A 21,980-nucleotide genomic window follows, 5' to 3' on the forward strand; every position below is an offset into this window, starting at 1 on the left:
TCCTCCTCCTCTTCTCCGCGTCCCCACCACGTGCTCCACCTCCGGGGCCCCACTCTCTTCGTTGCGCCCCCACCACGCCCCGCGTCCGCGCCTCCCCTGCCTCCTCAACTCCTCGTCATCGTCGGTTCCCCTGTGTGCCTCCCTCGCCGCCGCCACCGCCAGGGGCGGTTCCCTACTCTGCCTCCCCCACCACGCCTCCCACATCGCGCCGCCCCCATAGCCGCGCCCCCACAACGCCTCCACCGTCGGCGCCCCCATTGCGATACCCCTGAGCTCTGCAACGCCGCCGACCGCCGCTCTTGCTCGCTCTCATCTACGACGCCGCCGTCACGCCCCTCTCTTCGCTGTGCTGCCTCCCTCCCCCGCGTCCCCATCCCCTCCTCGCCGCGCCACTTCCCCATCTGCCGCCCCGCCTGCTTGCCTCCCCGGCGTCCCCATCCCTTCCTCGCCACGTCGCTTCCCCATCCGCCGCCCCCGCTGCGCGCCTCACGCCGCAACCCCGCAGCGGAACCCAACAGCGAGCTAACCGCCGTCCCGGCAGGTCGCCGTCAATCGCCGTCGCCCCGCAGGTCGGCGTTGCACTGCAGAGGGATTTCCCCGCTGAACGGTCGCCGCAACAGGTCTACGCCACCTTCTTCCCACGCCGACTCCGTGTCTAATCCCTACCTCAGCACAGGTAGGCGGCTTTGCTTCTGCTACCATCTTCCTCTTTTGTTTTTCAATCAACAACCGTTTGATTTATTTCTGAATCAAATTTCCTCTTATGTTTTTCAATCAGCAACCGTTTCTTGATTTATTTCTGAATCAAATTTTCTTCATGTTAATCACTTCACATTCCTGTTAATCACTTCACTAATGAGAGTTAAAAATAAGATTCTGAGATTAACTCTGAGAACAGCTTAGGAAAGTTGATATTCACATTAATTTCAGAACATCATGTTCCTTGTGAATAAATAGTATGATCTTCAAGCACTTCAAGCAACTATTATGACTTGTTTGTTTTCTGCATTGTAGTTTCAACTTGTGGTTCCAGCTGAAGCAATTGGAGATTTATTAAATCTAAGGCTACATGCTAGGCTGCTATGAGGTAATCTGAGGAATTCAAATTTATATATTGCTATGTTCTGGAAAAATATCTGACAGTTTAGCACCTCAAGAGAGGACATTAATTTGTAATATATGACTCCTGCATTTCCTTTTACCTCAAGTTCAGGAGTACTCACATGAGTTCTCTCCCCATGCTAATGCTATTATGAAATTTGATAATACATTTCAAAAATCAAAATGCATCCAAGTTCAGGAGGATTCACATGAGTTCTGAATTTCTGTTGTAGTAACTGAATTTGTGTTCAACCCTTAAGAATTGTCAAACATGTTAGGATCAAGTATATATGTCAGCAATTAGGAAATGTAACACCTCATTTGTGTTCAACCCTTAAGAAATGTATGTGTCGATTTGTCGATCACTGTTTTTTTCTCATAATGTTGCTGTTATAAATAGTTCAGCATCACAGGGATTTTTTCTTTGAAGGAGGTTTTTCATATTCTGGTTTACTGCACATGCTATGAGAAAGCCCGATAAGTATAGCTATCCATATATTTCTTGACGAATTCAGCCAATGGTAATAACTCAGTCTTAACTGGATAAAACTATGTTGAGCATGACAACTATAGGGCTAACTGAAAACCTGAAATTTTCAGGGCATAATAGTATGTTGCATGCCGGTAACCCCAAAGTAGCAATGAAGAAACTCATACATTACATACTACAAATCCTAAATTCATGAATACAACAACTTTGGGTAACTTTGAGAATTTAATCAAGAATAGGTACCGTTAATGCTAACCTGTGTTTGTCAACAACAATTATATTTCTGAATATTTTTTAACCTTTGAATATACTTACAGGTTACGTAACCCTCTGCTACTCTGCTTTTTAGGATTTGTAAGGCTTGCTTTCCCCATTGCCCAGATCCTGATTTCACTATTGAAAAACCATGTTTTCCAGCCCTACACCTGCATTATCTAGGTAGAATGGAAAAAACGAAAAAAAATCCAGGCTGATCAAATTTGATTTTTCTATAACTTCTTTTTCTTGCTATCATTGTCCTGCTTAGTTGATGTCTATGTCTAATGGTACACTGCTTCCTAATACGCACCGTAGGGGCCACCAGCAAACCTCTGTTGATCCATCAGCAAGTTTTACATTAGTTGCATAGCTGTCAGTTTCTATCATGTGGCACTTATTTCTTTTCCTTTGTCATTTATGTGTAAACATATGCTGCCGATGTTGCTGACTCTCATAGTACACGGCAATATCAGGAGGTGATGAGAGTTCTTTCTTATGGATTTTCATTTGCCACCTGATCAAAAGCTGCCATTTTGTTTCCATACAAATGTGCATTTATTCAAAGTAACCTATATAGCAACTATTCAAGTATGTTGCTTGGTAGGTTGTGAACAGAGTTACTCGAAGCATAACAGGACAGAGGCATAAGAGGGAAAAGTCCTATCGTTTTGTCTCCATGTGTCTACATCGTTATCTTTGATTGCTGATTTTGGCAAATCATATTAGTCAAATTGTTGTTTCTATATATAATAGAAGCTTGAATTGAATGGATAGATATGTCAGTCTGCATATTATAAAGCTTTTGATTTTTCTGCTTATGCATCAGGATAGTAATCCTTTATCCTTTTTCCATCTCCTATTTCAGATGTAGATCAAATAGGCTATCCTATTAGATGGTTATTGAGCAAGCATGTTTATATCAAACAATCATTTTGTTTGTTGCTGGAACTATCATGTATTGTGTGTTACAAAATTATGCCACCAATATCTTTTGGCAGTATATAATAGGTTATAGATATGCCTACAGCCTCCACGCAAAAGGAATTTGATTCTTATACCGTATGATTCCTATAAATGGCTGCCCACCAGATGTTAAAATTCATCAATGAAAGATTCTTAATTGACCATGTGTTTGATAAATTATTGCAGCACATCGATAATTTATTGCATTATACAAAGTAACTTTGAGTTTTTAAGCATAATATGTAGATGGTTCGAGCATGATTTGATTTGTTGCTTACAAGTGATTTACCATTTTGTTTATCAAATATGAGCTATGACATGCTTTTGACTAAAAGTACAGTTTGAAAATTGTCAAACGTAATGTTTATGAAGTTAATGTTGGAATGGTCTTAAAATATGCATCGTCATCATGTATTGCAGTTGTCCATACACATCAGATTAGTCTATACACATTGGAATTCTTTAGTCTAAATATTAATTGCATGGATTCGCAATTTAACAATCTATCTGAACTGAATACTGCTTAGCCTATGTTATTTCCAAATTTGCTGAGCACATATTGGGGAATCCAGTTTGCATGTTCTAGATTTGCACATTTCTTGCTCTTGAGCCACTATCCCAAAGCTTACATGTATAAAAGTACACTACGTAAAAAACACAAAAAGTTGCAAACTTTATGAATCAAAAGTATATCTAATTTTGTGCCACTAACAGTTCTTTTTCGTCTTATGTTTGCAGGTTGCCATATAGGTATGCTAAAAAACCGTCAGGAAGTGTACAAGCTTACAAGCTGTAAATAAACGGAATGAAGAGCAATAGATCATCTGTTAGGTTGCCTTCGGTTTTGAACAAGCGCTATAAGGTGGTCGAAGAAATTCTATTATTTTATTTACCATTGATTGGCTATCTGTTGATGCTTTTATTATTCAACCAAACTGGTGGAGGAGCCAAGGTCACAGTAATCTTATTAAAGGTAGTACGTACTTATAGAACTTCCATTTTCATCGGTACATGTGAGCGTGAGCTTTAATAATGTATTCCATGATGAAATGTATTCCATAGCATTAGGATTGGATGCTACAGGGAGACAAATCTCGGCTGTGTCATGTATTCCATGATGCAAAGTTGATGTTGGCTATTGTCTCGGCGTTTCGAATAAAGAAGATTGTAAGAAGAGAATGTAATGGTGTAGCTTCTTTGGGCATGATGTACAAGAACTTTTAACTCAACTGATTTAAGCGAAGGATGTATTTCTTTTACTCCATTCAATGTATGTTGACGTGCCTTGCACGTGCACGCTAACTAGTCATATTACTGTATACTAGTAATCAAATATTTGAGCCAACAAAAGCCAGATATCTGGCTCATGGTAAAAGAAAAGTATACCCAGTATAGATCTTACTCACACAGATGGCTTTATAATCAACATTACTTATTCGAAGGATCATTTACGTATTTTCTTAACCTCACCAGTACATACAAATAGAAAGATCAGGATCGACATTGGCAAGATATACATACGTACAAATAGAATTTGTGCCACACATTTCAAAATAAAACCGATCAGTAAGATCCATGTTCTCGACATTTACCATTGAACCTCACCTCCTGAAACTAAGAAAACTAATAAGAAAAATCAGCACAATATATGTTGCACCTCCGTCATACTCTTGCCTCGATTTTGAAGGAATCAACGACTGTATGTAGCCTATCCTTGATTTTCTCCCATCTCCTTTCGTTTGCTCCAGTTGTCAGCGTGTAAAATTTGCCAACAAAATCCAAATCCACAATGAAAATACAATTAGGAAACCTATAAAGGTTGGCACCCTGGGCGGCTTCTGGGGCGTGCCACGTTGGATTTTACTGTGGCAGAGTTACTGTGCGTGCAGTGAAAATTTGCCAAAAAAAACACTCCAGTTTGTAACTCAATCGAGGTCCCGCGCGAAAAGTTCCTCTGAGGTGTAAATTAACGGATAGACCCTTACAGAAGTCCGATATTGCATTCGAAGGAGAGAAAATTCATGAATTAGGACTGGGATCTAAAACGTGGAAGCCGAGGGGTTTTTTCGCAAAACGACGCCCTAACTCACTCAGCCCTAGCCCTAGCCGCCGCCGCCGCTCACGCTCTCTCCTCCCTCTCGTCGTTTCATCTCCCTCTCCAGCTCCCGCCGCCGCCGCCTCCCCCTCCCCCTCGTGCCGCCACCTCCGCCTCGCGCGGCCGCCTCCGCCTCCGTGTCCACCTCCGCCGCCGCCGCCTCCTGCTCGTGTCGTCGCCATCGACAAGCTCTGGACCCTGCACAAGCGCCGCCGCGACACATGGCCGTAGGTGCCCACCTCCAGCTTCTCCCTCTTCCTCGAGAAGAAGGACCTGCAGCGCAAGGAGCCCGTCAAGTGGGTCAACATGGTGCTCGGCAAGCTCTGGAAGGTCTACCGCCCTAGCATCGAGAACTGGATCGTCGGCTTGCTCCAGCCCGTCATAGACAACCTCCACAAGCCCGATTACGTCAATCGCGTCAAGATCAGGCAGTTCAACCTCGGCGAGGAGCCCCTCTCCATTAGGAAAGTCGAGCGCCGGACCTCACGCCGGGCCAACGACCTGCAGTACGTCCTCACTCCATTCTCTCTTCTCTTTTTCATCCTCCTGTCTTCTTTCTTTTCCATGCCGAATTCAGTTGGGAGCTACCGTTGCAGCAAGAATCATGCAAATATTCTTCTTCACATTGCTTGTCTGGAGCGAAGAAGAAGATGGAGACGACGGCCTACAGGATTCGCCGCCAATTGTGCCGCTTCACCCGCAGGCAGAGGTGAGAAATCTGTGTTCTCCCAATTGTTGATCATGCAGATTTCAGGTGGGAAAGGCCTCTTTCTCTATGGATGGATTCATATAATTAGATGGCGCATATTGTTTCCATGTGTTTGATTTTTCATATCCTTCTTTTTCTTTTCTTTTTTTGTCAGCAGCGAAAGCAAACTAGGGGACTATGGACTTTGGAGGGTGAAGCTAAGTGAGACTTTATTCATCTGTATTAGGACGTGTTAAAGGACGTGGAACATAATCTGGATTAGTCAAATTATTGTTCCAAATGTTAAAAGGTAGGTGCCACTTAGAACATTGTGCCATTTCCTTTTCTGTTTGATTTGGTCATTCAATATTGGATCACGCCAGATCAATGTAGGCTCCAGCTTGCATGATCTCATACTGTAATATTTTTGCAGCGATACATCTACCTTTTTCTCAATAAAAATGTTACATTGACTGATCATGAAGGTCATAATTAGCTATAGCCAACATACAATCCATAGATTATTTGAAACACTAGAATGATGTTCCTTTGGAATCGTTTAGTTTTCACATACTAAGTAGTAAATATTTGTTTTTAACTTTCAACAGATCGTTGTTTTGTAGATGTGTTGAACCTTGCAAGAGTATTTGAAGGAAAATCTTAATCCTCATTCAGACTTTGCCATAGATTAAGCACATAGGCATGCTCCTTTTTTTTTCATGTACTGATATCAGATATGGACCTTAACCTAAGTGTGATATGACCCACATATATCTCTTTTATGTTCCCTGGCTTACCACTTTTAGTTTGTTACAAGTGTGATATGACCCACATATATCTCTTTTATGTTAAAAAAAATCATGGCTATCTTTTTATGGGGTATGCTCTCTGATCAGTATAGGCAGACCAACCGTTGAGGATGTATCTACCAATATCTATGAGAGCACATGAATATGAATTGTTTGGTGTTGCAATTCCCATATGTAAGGATGGCTGTTCTATTTGCTTGATATACTAGGAAGTTAATAAGTTCCGCTGATCAAACTTAATGGTATCTCTTCATTCAGACATATCCTAGCATGTTTTTCATTTGCAAAGTGGTACTGAACCATTCAGAAATTAGTCAAATCTAAGGGAAGATTACTACAATTGTAATTTTGTTCTTAAATATGAAATTTTACTATATGATAGTTGTGATTTGCTTTCTGAAAAAGAACTCCTAAAAATATGCTTCCCTGCATAAAAAAACAAGTTGAATTCTCATTACTTTCAGAAGTTTTTTGTTTTCAGTATATATATAAGTATCTTTGGTACAAACGGCAGTTCTGCTAACTTTCTGTTGTCTTGTTAATTTCAGGAGTTGTGGTTGGAGCAGCTTACAGCTTTTCTAAATGTATTCATCTATTAAGCTCAAATCGATTTCAGGGGACGTGCTACAGGTCCTGCTTTATTTTTGGTTCAATTAGGAATGGAAATGTATTACTGATGCAGGTTTGTTCTCTCCTTTGTTCAACACAATGCAAAGTGCTCCTTTTTTTTTTTCTTTTGTTCGACTGCAATACTAGATTGTATTATTACTGCATGTTTTTGGGTTTGGTTCTAATTATATATTTTTAATGTTTGGCAACACATATTCTGGCTTCTCAGTTCTGTGAGAATAATGGATTTTATTGCAGGTTGTGCCACAAGAGTTTTAATTGACTCACATGTGTAGTGGGGATAATTATTGGTTCAAATGTAGACACATGTATGACATTGCTCCTCAAGGAGTTTTTTTTAACTAGACAAGCAAAGCTTCCCCTATTTTCATTAAGAGAAATGAGCATTACATCAAAGTTCATCATGGGATTTCAACCTTAAACCAAGTTCTTTCTACTTTTCTACCTAACATAACAATCTGACCTCTTTCTCCAGCATGGCTATAGTTTCTCAGCAGTACCATACAGAAACTACTTTCATGTGAGCAAAAGGAGATGAAACACAAAGAAAAACAAGGAGAACAAAGAAATGCTCCTCAAGGAGATACACCATCGAAACATTGTAAGTTCCCATGTCATCCTTGAGTTTGTTTCCAGGCCCTAGCTATGTTGGTCGCGGAATTACGTTTATACAACAATAGACAGTTTCATGACTATCCCCCTAATCTTCCGTGTGAAATGGTATTTCTGTTGATGGATCACATGAACACTTGCTTTTTGTCTGAACGTCAAAATAGGTTGTATATGATCTTCCTTTCTGAACTATGTTTTCTTATTTTGAGCATCACCCGTGTTCTCTATTATGCCCTTAAGTAAGCTTCATCTTCCTTCCAATGTGCAGCCACCTTTTGTTGGGCCTCGAATGGGATAATAAAGAAATTGAGATATGGGTTTTGTTATTGTATAGCTCCATCACGTTAGGTAGAAGGGTCTTAAATTGTGAAAGAATTATTGCATCACTCTTCTTTGCAAGGTAAAATTCCCCCTACTCCTTTTAAGCTTAAGATGTATTATTGTTGCCTATTCAGATATGCACTCTCTGAGATTAATTTATGCTTGTATTGTTTTTCTCTAATGCTAAACATGATGTCGATAGACAATCAATAATGATACACATGATACGATTTTTATCTTTCTGGGCATACAAATGATTAATGTTAGGTCTTGTATATCTTGCAGCTTTCATATATATTTCTCCAAAACAAGTTTTCAATCTCATTTTTAAAATGTCGAGGTGCAGGCACTAGAGCATATTCAGGACACAATAAATTCAGCTTCAAAAGATTCAATTTAGGTCGAGGTTAACCTGTTCCAAGTTGGGAAAATTAAATGTGATGGTACTTCAGTTTCAGTTTAAAGCAGCACTAGAGGGAAATTCAGAATATGTTAAAAAAGGATAAGAAATCTTCAATGATAGTCATCTCATCCAGAAAATTGTAGAATAATGATAAAACTGATGTTCAAAGAACTCATGAAGTTCTCCAGAGAACATAGCTTAGATACTTTGTAACTGGCTACAATTTCAGAAAGTGCTGCCATAGCAACTGAATGAACAAAGAAAAGTTAATCCAAAGTTATCCAACAGAAGCTAAAATTAGCTAACCTAAGAAGTGCAAGCCACATTTAAGCTGATTTGAAATGTGAAGGATTCCTTACTGTTGGAAGCTTAAATTCAAGATTGATTTTGTTTTGATGAATTGTCCAAGATCAATGATTTAAGCGAATGTGAGTAGCAGTTAATTTTCTTCTTAATTTTATCTCTCTTGTATTTTCTTTTTATTGATTACAATGTTTAAAGTAATTTACTTAGGGTTGCTTTAATAAACTCGTGGTATGGAACAATTCCAAATTCCATGTCGAACTATTCAGTTATGAGCTTTTTCATTCCGTCTTTGCTATATTCCCACAGTACCTTTTGTTCTCTTAATGTCTTGGGAGAGTTTGTACATGAACATGAGTGACCAAGGGTCATGAAATGATCAATACTGATGATTTACCATCCTGTAAAACTGTGAATCGTATATTACAGTTATAGTTGATATACGGTTTGGAGGCTTCTTGTGTGCCTGAGATCATGCCAATTTTAAAAAGAACAGATGTAGAAGTTACTGTTTACTGTTAGAGCTGTGTTCAGTGAGAATTGGAAGTTATATGTACCATTTGACCCACAACCCAATAATTGCTTATATTGATCAAATGGCAGGGCACAATTTTTAGTGGCATCCGATTCCAGATCATGGGATCTATCTAATGTCTAGCTATACATTCGAGATATATAAATGTATGGTTGTGTGTCAAGCTATTCACGCTGCTATTTAGCATCTATGAGATCATAAAGTTTGTTTCTGCGTGTCTGCCTGTATCTTTCTTTAGTGTCCCATATGTATGTAGCATCGAAATAGCGCTTTGCTATTTTTAACACCAAGTAGTAATTGAATAAATCATTTTTCCATAAGTTAACGTGATGGATTGTTAGTATGTCGTTTGAACAAGATCAACGGAGTTCTGCGCATAACCTAATTAACCTAGCTTCTGGTAACTTGTGTTCTTTGGCTTAACTTGGTCCAGCTGCTTTCCTGATGAACATGACACAGACTGTTCAAAGTTCTTGCTGCAACCAGATTCAATGGACTAAACTATTCTCTTTTTGGTCAGCCCATCACGGATAATATGTACGTCGATCGCCAGATCAACTGTGCCTATGATATTTACTATAACGTGCCAAAAACCATTACTACTTCATAACTATCCCAGAATGGATTTTTCCCCATCATAGTGTCACTACAGTTTCCTGCTTAATTCCTTCGCTGGACGTTCAGGCGGCGCGCAAAGGCGCGCCCCAGGGTCTAGTAGATAACAGTGACTACCACAGCATTAAGCAATCCTTGTGGATGCAAGAGTAGAAACAATATAAGCCGATGGAAATATGTCAACAGCAGACAATACTTTTAGCATAACATCTTGCTGAGAGAAAAAGATGTCTGGTAGGAGTCAATACCATTTGCAATGGCAATTGCACCAAGCGCATGTCTCGTGAAATTTGGAGCTTGAGCTGTGAACTCAAAAGTGTAGTAAGTTCGTCCATCAACATCATTCTGCGTAATGACACAGATCTTATGAGTTTAATAATAAAAGAGTAATAAGATGTTTCCCTTTGCAAAAGGGAACATGGAGAATAGTCAACAAGTTATTATCTGATTCTTATAACCCAAAGAAAAGTAATTGATAGTCTGCGATCTATTATGAAGGTTTGACACTACAGTTGTGTTTATTTTTCTCTAGGTGATATGTACACAAGGTTTGTAGTGAAGAGTTGCTACATTTTAAAATATAGAATAAAAAGATCACTCCAGGAACAACAAAAAAGTCAACACACTGCAGCAAATGCGTATCATTTAGGAATAAGACCTAACCAGTTCGATCTTAGATTAAATCTGATATATATACAAACTAATAAAACAACCTGCAATTCTATGGGATGATAAAAATGGATTGATGCCCCAAAAGAAGTAGGCAGATGCAGTTTCGTTTCAACTGGAAATAACATAATATATATATACAACAGTATCCAACAAAAATACATTTCTGGCATCTCCATATTCCGTGTATTTGCATTTTTAGATAAATGAAGATATGATCACTTATACTCTACATTAGTACTACTTCACATGGCAATTCGATAAACGGCTGATAGCCTGTTGGCTCTACTTACCAGAAATGCACAAGTTTTACAATGCAAAATGAATGAGGTGGATTAGAAATTCTGAATTGCATTATGGCGTGACACCTTGCATGAATAAATGGATAAAAGAGGCACCTCTTTTGCTTCAATTAACTTTGTCTTTTGCGTAGGTGCAGCCAAAACCTTACGTATAAGAGCTTCAGCAACCTAAATACACATCATAGTGGATAAGATTTGGCATCTTTTCATCATACAACTGCAGAGACATGATTTTGACGAAAAGAAGATTAAGAAAACAAAACCTGATCTGGAGGACCAAGCTCACGGATGTCTTGCTTGCTGGTTGGAATTGTGTTGACGCTCACACTTTCCAAAGGCTCTATGACATCTTTGTACACCTTATCTTGCCCTTGAACAACCACTTCCTGGATAATTACAAATTCGCAATGAAATGAACGAATCGAAATGCAACCTTGCATCATGTGACCCTTTAGCAATGACGGTTTATTACCTGCCATCCAAATGGGTAGAGGAAGGAGTATCCATCCTTCTTGTCAGTGACAGGCAAGAAACCCTTCTTAGCCTCTGCTGCGTCTATACCACATCAGAATGGCACTCAGGCACATGGTTTTCAACCAAACAAACCATTCACAAGCCTGAGTGCTACTACACAGTCAAGCATCATCACACCTGTACCATTCTACACTGATATTAATATGGAAGAACAACTCACATGCTGCCGGATTAGGCCAAGAGAGAAACATGGCAGCGCCTGCAGCGAGCAACATCCTCCACCTAGATCTCTCCTCCGCTTCTCTCTTGATGCTCTGCCTTAGCAATAAGGAAACAAATCTCAAATAAGATTGGGTTCGAAACTGAAATACGGTGAAAAAAAATTACAATTGGATTTGAAAAGATAGGTGAATGAAATGATCAACTTCATGTTTGCGAAAACACACATACAAGTCGAAGAACATGCCTTCACGTGTTAAGTGCTCTGCGAGGGAAAACGCGCACGTGTTGGATGTGGCGGAGGCGCAGGGGAAGCGCGCGGCAGCGGCGAGAGGGAAAGCGGAGGAGGCAGGCGCCGCCGGGGCAGAGGTGGAGTGGGTGGCCATCGTGGCCAGCGTTCACCGGAAATGGGAGCGAGAAGGATTTTAGAGGGATTTTTTTTGTCAGAATTAAACTCGGCTACCGGAGTTTTATCGGAATACGGAAATGGGTGGCCATCATGGCGGCGCGCATTTTGGAGCTTCGGATTTTGGATGAGGATCGGCTTTTGAGTTTTGATGAGAAAATTAATAAAAATGAACAAATTCTCAAAGTGTTGGTTTGGAAGTGTAGAGGGATTTTATCGGAATTAGACTAATTTCTTGAAATTTTTTAAAGCTTCAAAGCAAACCTACTATTGCGAACTTTAGGACGACACTATTTTTTTTCTTTTTCGTTATGAGGGCTTTAAACCCATTTTATATAATTTCCATACAAGGATGCGGAAAGACCAAATCCAAAATGCGCCGCCAAACTCACGCTGCAGTTATTATAGTCCCATCCACCAAATATCACCAAACTATCACAACAATACATTATCGGTCTTTTAACTTAGGAATATTTTATATGCATGATTAGCCTGTTTGACTCTTATTAGACAACCTTCATGTACTACTGTAATGTAATCCCGCACAACGGCACAAGTGCAGTATCAATAAAAAATTCAAGAGAAGAAGAGTGCAGATACGGCTCCTTCTGCATCATCGCCGGCGGAGAGAACGTGGGCGGGAATGAGGCCGTGGAAGGAGCGGCGGCCAGCGGCTACCGAGCGGTCGCCGCCACCCACCTCGGACAGCCGGCGCCGCTCGGCGAGGGCGAGAGCGAGAGCGAGAGCACACGCGTGCTGGAGGAGGCGCGGGGAAGCACGCGGCGGCAGCGGCGGCGAGGGGGAAGGCGGAGGAGGCCCGCGCGGGGGTGGAGGTCGAGGGTGCGGCCATCGTGGCTGGGGTTCACCGGAAACGGGAGCGATAGGGGTTTGGATAAGGATATCTGTCGGTTTTCGAGTTTCGACGAGAAAATCGATAAAAAAAAAGTCCAATTCTCAAAGCGGGGGTTTGGAATTTTAGGGGGATTTCATCGGAATTAAACTAGTTTCGTGAGAATTTTTCCATCACAAGATGAAAGGCATATTCTCAATTCTCAGTGTGCGTCACTCTACAAAAGGCTATGTATCGTTATATACTCCCAAATTCTATAAGAAATAGTTAAGAGTAAATTCTTTAAACTAATTCATTAATTGTGATAATTTACATGGATTTAATAAGCCTAGCTTGTGCTGCTTTAATGGTGGTCTTTATATAATATTATTAGTAGTACAAGGGTTAGGTGGACTATAAGATAGTAGTCAAATTGTTGTGTGGACTATTTTCTTTTATTTATCATTTTGCATTAGTTATTTTGTCTAACTTTATTCTTTCTTTTACCAGGCTTTCTTCATATAAATTTAAATTAGTCCTTGCGCAATTAGCATAAAATTTTTCATGGAGACGTAATATTTCATATTTATAATTATTCTCGATGCTTTTTCATTTTTTAAGAGCTCTGACGCCACAACCTCGAGAGAAAGGAAGGCCCCACCACTAGGTGTCCTTACAGCCACGCGGTTTCCGGCAGCCCACTTGGGCGGTGCGAGGTGAAGGAGGGAGGGAGGCGGGGTCGTTGCCCATATGAACCAGCTAACATTAATATGTTAGCAACACGTGCAAATATTAGGATTTTCATGCATTAAAAAAAATGAACACAAAAAGGGACCACCTAAAACACGCGTAAATATTAAGATTTTTCATGCGGCAAAAATAAATAAACACAAAAGGGACAGCCTAAAGACCAGCTTATCACCTTGTAGTTAAGTAATTAATCTCCATACAAACCGCCCCAAACCCAAGAGATCCTTAGCCTACCATCCTCTAGATAGATAAACACACTACCAATTTCAAATTGTGCATAAACATTCGTAGGGTATATCCATCCCTCTGATCAACAACGGATCAAAAGATACAAGCTCTGTTTTTTCATGCAACGAAAACCCAACAAGCTTGCATCCATTCGACAGAGTTAGTGCACATATCCACATACCGAGGCGGCCTCACAGGTTCTCTAGTTCCTCTTTCTGTTTCACGAGTCATCACCTGGATCATGGTGATCTGAACATCATCGTACAGCTTTTTTCTAACCGTAGAAGAATAGCCTGCGCGGGGGTATCCACCACGAGCAAGACAGAACACAAGGCAGTGATCACAGCTGTGATCATCGTCATCATCCTGACCAACCGAAGCAAAGCAAATCATGCTCCTCTCCCTGACAATCTTGCTCCAAGCCCTCAAGAAGATAGGAGCATCAAGGTAGTATGAACCATCGTTCTCGCTGACGACCAATTCGAAAGCAAGAATGCCTCCATTGAACAGCGTGTATACGAAGCCATGGATGCATAGAGACCTAACAAATAATGCGCCGTAGCGATACCATTGGCATGCCTTCACAATGGTCCATTCCAAGCTGTCCATGTTGAGCAACAAGCAGTCAAATGTTGCAGCATCCGATACCATAAAACTGCGTCGATCGAGCACGACAAACCCGGAGATGATAATTTTCGCAGTCAGATCTGTGCATCTTGAAGTTGTCTCATAACGAGTCCATACCGAATTGTGGCGTTCTAGCACATACACAAACTGCAGGGTGTCAGCTAGACCAACAAACCGATTGCCAACTTGAAAAACCACTAAGAAACACACACCATTAGGTCGATCTGTTGTCCTGAAGGGATAACTTGACTTCAGGACCAGATCAATCACTTGCATCTCGCTCTCCGGTGACGATGGAATGCAATACAGCTCTGATCCCGTGTGAAATTCCTGACCAAAGTTGACCTGTGTCCTTCACCTGGGATGAGAATTTCGCATGCAAACTGCAGATTATCATTATCTTACATGCTCTCTTCAATTGTGCTTTTGGAACATTAGAAGACGGTTCCCTAAGGTGTCATTTGGAGGCCAATATCCTGGCCATGCACTAGACCATCCAGATGAGGCATAAAGTAGAATCCCCTCATTCTTCCTCTAACTGTTTCACCTTGTCTGTCAGGTGTACAATGCCCTGGGAGTCAGCTACAAACGGGATAACAAACTCGACAAGGCGATCCAGCAATTTGAGAAGGCAGCCAGGCTATGTGACAGCTTGGAACAACCTCGGGGACGCGTACGTACGAGCAAAAGAAAGATCTGAAGTCCGCGCTCAAGGCATTCGAGGAGGTGCTCCTCTTTGATCCGAACAACACGGTCGCCAGGCCACGCCGAGATGACCTGAAGCAGCGTGTGGGCATGTACAAGGGAGTCCCAGTGAAGTCAGAAAAACGATAGGTCCTGTGAGCATGTGGTAAGGGGGGTGCGCTCGCTCGCAGGTGCGTTAGTGTGGTGTGCATGTGTGCATAATGGTGCGCGCACTATGTAATTGGGGCGAAAATTTTAGAAAAAACGGTAGGCCAGGTCTCAAATTTGTGTAAAATCCTTGTCTCATCGATTTTGAACGGTAGCATCTGTAGAAAGCATGTGGAGATGATCCCTGCAACCTAGCTGTACGCTATACTTGTAGAATTTTTGGCCTGCCGGTGCCAGATGTAAATTCTCTCCTGGAGTTCATCATTCGATGGGATCACTCATGCTCCCTAATGGAAGTAAAGGAAAAATTACATAGCAAGGCCATCGGCACACTGCAGCAGCTGAAGAGGGAACGACAGTCGTAACCGGAAAGAACATTTTTTTTTTGTTTATAAATGTTGATTGTCCCTTGTTTTTATGGAAATCATTATTTGCTCATACAAAATTGAACAGACTTAATATAGAACAATAAAGATGAAATTACACCGTTGGTACCACAACTTATCACGATGCATGCAAGTTGGTCATTCATCTTGTAAACTAGACGGTATCTCGCGCATTGTCGCGAGAAGCAACTGTTTACACCCGAATTTGGCACCTAGGATTAAAATAGAAAGAATTACCAAAATTTGGAAGTTTGCCGGTTTCCTTCGAGTGGGCCGGTCTGACCGCCATGTGTTGGCCGGTCAGACCGCCGGTTGAGGGCCGGTCAGACCGGCGGTGTGTGGCCAGTCTGACCGGCAGGTCCGAGTCCGAGTATGTTTCGTCGGGTCTCGAAGTTTCCTTTGGTTTCCTTTGGTTTCTATCCCGAGTTGGACGTGGAGGAGGGCCTATAGAGGGGTAGTACAAAATAGTACTATCCCTCCCTCCCAAAAATAAGTTTTACTCTAGGATTTAAAATTTGCAAAATAATTATCAAATATATTTAGATAGTATATCCTTCCTCCAACTCCCAATCACACCTCATTTAATGAGGGGCCTGGACATCTAGATTGTTTTCTTTTTCCTGCTAATTTGTCCCAATGAATGCTGGAATTATAATTATTTTGGTATGGGAGTAATTATCATCAAGAAATATATATCTATAACATGCCACATAAATGACAATCGAACTAGTACTAAAAACATACAAAGAAGTAGGCACAATACGTGCTGGAACAGTTAAAACGATACTTATAGACTTTTTCCCACCCCTACGGAGTGGAAAAATATAAAACCAACAACTTTTGCTGATTATAAAAAAAAACTGATACCAATAATATAAATGTCATTTTTTAATAAAATGATACCCAAGTAGGGGTTAAAAGTGCGGGTACTTTAATACAACCGAACCGAGACGAGCGGAGGGGAGTGAGGAATCTTTTTCGGCTTATTTTGCTATATTTATGTCGCCAGATTTTTTTTAATGGATCTCAATCGATTTGTGGGCAATATGATTAGCTCTACTTGCTCCATTGCTCTTTGCTGGCCTTGTCGGTGGCTGCACCTCTCCGTCCCGTCCCCTTCCCACCAGTGCTCGGGATGGCCGGATCCAACACTGCCCCTCCCCACCGGCAGTCGGGAGGGGCTGGATCCTGTACTGCCCCACCTCACAGCGGCATGGCGGGAGGCCTCCCATGGCGAGGGAGTGGTGGGTGGCATCCTCACGGTGTGGGCTTGGCGGGAGGCCTCCATGGAGATGGAGTGATAGATGGCTTCCAACGGTGAGGGCGTGGCAGGAGGAATCCACGAAGGCGCAGAGGGCCACCTGCCCATGTGGCACAACGGGCGGCTTCCCCATGGCTGGCGCGGTGGGTGGCCTCTCTTCTTCACGACCGACGGCTTTAACGGCAGTGCAGTGGGCAGCCTTCCTCCGGCGGCGCGACGGGCGGCCTCACCATGGAGGGGCGCAGCGGGTGGCGGGCGGCCAAATCCGGCTAGGGTGCTCCACGAAAATTGCGTGGTGGGCGACCTCTCCTCCGCGGTGAGCGGCCTTGATGGTGACGCAATGGGTAGCCTTGATGGTGGCGCAATGGGCGGCCTCACCATGGCGGGGCGCAGGGGGTGGCGGGCGGCTAGATCCGGCTAGGTTGCTCGATGATGGTTGGCGCACTCGCGGGAGGATTCACCACGGCAAGCAACGATGTCTTTCTCTTCCTTGCTGATTCTTGATTTTCTAATTTTGGCCTCTCTGCGTTGTTGTTGGATGGATGGTGAGATTGTGAGAAATGTATTCTTGGATTCTTGGTACATGGATGTTAATGAATGTGTTCTTGGATTTGGATGATGGTGAGCTGCTCGATTCATCGGCTCGAATCAAGCCAATTCATCGAGCTGGATTTTCGCTGGCGGGGTTACGAGGGGTGAGGGGTTACGGACTGCCAGTGAAAATCGATTTTCACTGGCGGCCACGCTAAGAGGCCCGCCATAAAAAATAGCTCTATTTTCGCTGGTGGCGGCTCCAAGAGGCCCTCCATAAAAAAACGGGTTTTCGTTGGTGTCTGATTTTCACTGGCGGCAGGAAACAGCACCGAAATAAAATTTGACGCTATAAAAGCACCACCCCCACACCAGCGAAAACCCTGTTCTCTCCGCCTCATCCTTATCCTATCTCCTCCTAGGGCAGCTGCATGGGTTTGATTTTTGCTGGCGGTCGATTTAACACAGCCGCCAGCGAAAATGAATTATTGCTAGCGGTCGGTGTAAGGCAACCGCCAGCAAAATGGACCTTTGCTGGCGGCTGGCTTAAGATGATCGCCAGCGAAAATGAATTATCCCTGGCGGTCGATAACCGCCAGATCTTCGCTGGCCTTTGCTTTGTGGCGGCTACAAATTCCGCTAGCGAAAACCTAAAATGTCCGCCACAAATATGGTTTTCGTAGTAGTGGTACTTGTTGTGGGGTTCTCAACCGGCAACAATATGTGTTATCGGTGTCGGTTCTACAACTGGCACCGATGACCGAGGTCATTAGTGACGCCTGCGGAGATGCTGGTTGGGAAATCTGACATCTATGGCGGGTTCTCAACCGGCACAAATCCGATTTTCTGTAGTCGTGCAAGTAATTGGTTTCGTTGTTCATCAACTTGTACTTACTATGTTGGATACGTACCGCACCATTTTTTCTTTTTGCAGCAGATAAAAAAGTATTAAACAAACACGTAAATAAACTTTCAAATAGAAACCAATACAAATATCTGCGATTTTAATTTCCAGCCTTCCAAACGGGTTGTACCAAGATTTAAATCGTGGACATTTTAAATTAGGATAATTAAAGGTAATTCAAGCTGTGAATACAGGGAACACTAGAACAGGTTCGGTCATCTGTAAGGGGTCTAAAGCCTGATTGTTGGCGGCTGTTAAATGCTAATTCTATACCGCCAACATCTGCATAAAGTTTAGATAATAAAACATCCAACATGGTGATAAGTGCTTAATCTCACATATTCCACAAGTGTTGGTGTATATTTGTATGCAGGTGATAAACCCCGAGGTTGGGAAGAAATCTAGACTAAAGTGAGGAGAATTATGTATCCATACAAGGATGGGTTGTGAACTTCATCAAAATATCAGAAAATCTGCCCAAAATTCCGGGAAATGGATAGAGGAGAGTCCAGGGAGTCCACAGGCCGAAGGCCAGGCCAGGAGGGCCCAGCCCAGGTTCGGCCGAACCCCCCTGATCACCGTTGATCCTAGGGTTTGGTGTGGACGCTCCAGATGATGTCCTGATGGCGGTTGCGGGGCAGTTCGGACATTTCCCCTTCTCACAACCTTTACAACTGCCCTATAAAAGGAGTTTCACTCCTTCACTCTCACACACACTTCCAATCTTTGAGCTGAATTATAAGAGGCTCTATTGAACTATATTGTATAATAGAATAGTAAGTGAGTAGAGTAGAAGAAGTCGGAAGAATTCCAGAGTTGTCGGTAATCTTCTCTCATTTCTTTTATTCTGTTTATTACTCTGAATTCAATATAATATTCTTCCTGAGTAATTTAGATTTATCTTGTGGAGAATTATCTCTTGGTTAGTTCCTAAATAGCATACGGGATTATTGTTCACTATAATCAACAAAAATATAGTGATTGCTTTGATGAGTTATAAACACTAAAGTAGATATTAATTGCTTAGACGTGGTGTTTAGGTAATTGTTATCTAATAATTGCTGCGTATCCCATAATACGTTTGAGGTAGGTGTAGAGGTGGTGACAGCCCTCGAGATCACTTAAGTCCTTATCCGGGTACGTAGTAGAGCGACATCTGGGAACAGCGGGTTGGCAGTGCCCGAAGTATTGCGTTAGGATTAAAGTTAAGCTTCCCTTAGACATTGTTTCTCACTAGTAAATCCTCTCTATCCTGGCCTATCATGTACCTGGTGTCCTTGGATGAACCGGAGGAAGATCTGACCACACACGTTTCCTTGGATTCGATTGCCTTTGGAATACTCCGTAGGGGAAGCGCTACAGTGGTATATTCGTGCGCTTGCGGATTCTATCTGTGATCGTAAGAAATACCAACACTCATCTCTATCGGGTAGCGCCCCCGTCACTAAGCAAAGGTCACTAATGTGAGAAAATATCTTAATCGGGCATCCGGCCATCACGGATGACACACATCTCAATCGGGCCTAAATTATAGTCCGTCAATATAATCCAAAAAAAAAATGGATTCGATAGCCTTTGGAATACTCCGTAGGGGAAGTGCTACAGCGGTATATCCGCGCGCTTGCGGATTCTATCTGTGATCGTAAGAAATACCAACACTTATCTCTATCAGGTAGCGCCCCCGTCACTAAGCAAAGGTCACTAATGTGAGAAGCCACGCCCGCGGTCACCCATCCCGAAATTGCTCCACCCTTAGCACGCTTAACCTTAGAGTTTTTTGGGATCGACTTCCGGAGAAGAAGTTGTACATTCATTCACATACACAACCATCAACATATTTAACACAACCACATTCACATAATATCCATTTTGATCATATATTTCACACCCATTCACATATTTCACATATTTAGCTAGCAAAATCGAGTTAATTGGATCAAATATATATTTAGCAAGTATTAACATGATGAGGAGGCAAATCAGACTTCTAGGTAAAAAAATTTCAAATTGAATTTTATGATACTAAATGAGGTCATATGAAAAAACTGTCAAAAATAAAGTTGAAGAACTCATTGAGATCTACCGATTTTATTTCGGTCATTTCTCCATCCGGGTTTGATTGAACTGTATAAAATTTAAATTTTAAAATATAAGAAATTCAAATAATTTTTTGGATAGTAGATGATTTCAAATGGAAAAATTGTCAACAACAAAGTTTTACAATTATTTAGGTCAAGATTTACAATTTTTATTTAGGTCATTTCTCTATATAACATTTATTGAATAATTTGAATTTGAATTTGAAAATATGACAACTTCAAAGAACAATTTCAAATACTAAATGATTTCAACTGAAAAAGTCATCAACAACAAAGTTGTATAACTCATCAAGATTTATAACTTTTAATTTGGTCATTTCTTCATCCGACAAAGTGATAGTAACATTGTTTATAAAATTCACATATCTCTGATCTGGTTTTATAAACTATAACACAGATATATCAATTTTGTGAACAATATTTCTAACACTTTGCCGGATAAAGAAATGGCCAAAATAAAAGTTATAGATCTTGATGATTGTTGATGATTTTTTAGTTGAAATCATTTAGTATTTGAAAATGTTGTTTGAAGTTGTCATATTTTCAAATTCACATTCAAACTGTTAAAAAAAAGTTATATAGAAAAATGATCAAAATAAAAATTGTAAATATTGAAAGGTTATACAACTTTGTTGTTGACAATTTTTCCATTTGAAATCATTTACTACCCGAAAAATTATTTTGACTAATAAAATGAATTATTATACTGCAGTTAATTATTTTGCTATATGTCAACTCACAAATATAAACATTTCATATGAAAAATGGAAAAATACTAAGTCATTGTCAGGGTTACGGATTAGGGATACCCCTTACCCTTCGATATATGTCACATATCGATATGGCATACCTGTGCATACATGGACATTCTCTGTACGAGTTAAGGAAATCCTTCGCGGAATTGGCAGATGTAAAGAGATCTACTCGGACAAGACTAGGTTGTCACCGTACCGTGTGCGGTTTGATGTCTCCGAGTCCTGCTTGGAGACTACTTGACTTGCGGTATAAAAAGGACCCCCTGGGAGGACCTGCGGGGTCGAATCTCATAGCCAACACCACCACCACAGCCTACGAAGTCGGAGCCCGCGGAAGCCAGATCGCCGAGAGGTCTAGTTGAATTGACTCGATTACAATCTCGTCGGTTTCATCGAGTTCCATCATATAATTCCATACCACTGGATTAGGGCTATTACCTATCAAGGGGCCTGAACCAGTATAATCTTCGTCTTCTGTTTGCTTGATGTCGTACTACGTAGACCCTTGTACCAACGTACCCCAATACTCTCTATATCCGGTCTACGGGTATCACCCGTCGACAGTGGCACGCCAGGTAGGGGGACTTGGTGCTCAAGGATCTACTACTATGTCATCCAGCCTCGTCGACAACGGCGTCAACGCCAACCTCAACTACGGGCTTCCTGCCTCGACGACGCTTACGTGGACTCAAGTCGGCGAAATTGTCTTTCCGGTTTACACCACGATGCCGATCTCAGCTGGGCCGTCGAGGACCAGAAACGAGAACGCAGTGGCTGTAGCCCAAGACGACTCCACGTCGAAGGATCCTCCTGCCGAAGCGGAGAACGGAACATCGACGACATCCGAGCTCGAGAAGAATTTTAA

The 21,980-nt window shown here is 41.8% G+C and overlaps 2 long non-coding RNA genes and 1 pseudogene across 4 annotated transcripts; 2 read left to right on the forward strand and 1 right to left on the reverse strand.

Moving 5' to 3' along the window:
- Positions 1-57: 57 nt before the first annotated feature.
- Positions 58-4,150, forward strand: LOC127781491 (uncharacterized). The gene is made up of 3 exons (XR_008019012.1): positions 58-676; positions 1,015-1,087; positions 3,551-4,150. It is a non-coding gene; the product is annotated as an uncharacterized LOC127781491 (long non-coding RNA).
- Positions 4,151-4,399: 249 nt separating this feature from the next.
- Positions 4,400-12,743, reverse strand: LOC127781489 (psbP-like protein 1, chloroplastic; annotated as a pseudogene).
- On the forward strand, positions 4,931-9,270 carry LOC127781490 (uncharacterized). 3 transcript variants are annotated; one of them, XR_008019011.1, is made up of 7 exons: positions 4,931-5,413; positions 5,504-5,616; positions 5,774-5,905; positions 6,953-7,086; positions 7,510-7,635; positions 7,915-8,046; positions 8,314-9,270. It is a non-coding gene; the product is annotated as an uncharacterized LOC127781490 (long non-coding RNA). The 3 variants fall into 3 exon arrangements; XR_008019010.1 differs by having other exon boundaries at positions 5,771-5,905; positions 7,915-9,270; XR_008019009.1 differs by having other exon boundaries at positions 4,932-5,413; positions 7,915-9,270.
- Positions 12,744-21,980: the final 9,237 nt, after the last annotated feature.

The sequence above is a fragment of the Oryza glaberrima genome, chromosome 8, assembly GCF_000147395.1.
Source record: "Oryza glaberrima chromosome 8, OglaRS2, whole genome shotgun sequence".
Lineage (NCBI taxonomy): Eukaryota > Viridiplantae > Streptophyta > Magnoliopsida > Poales > Poaceae > Oryza > Oryza glaberrima.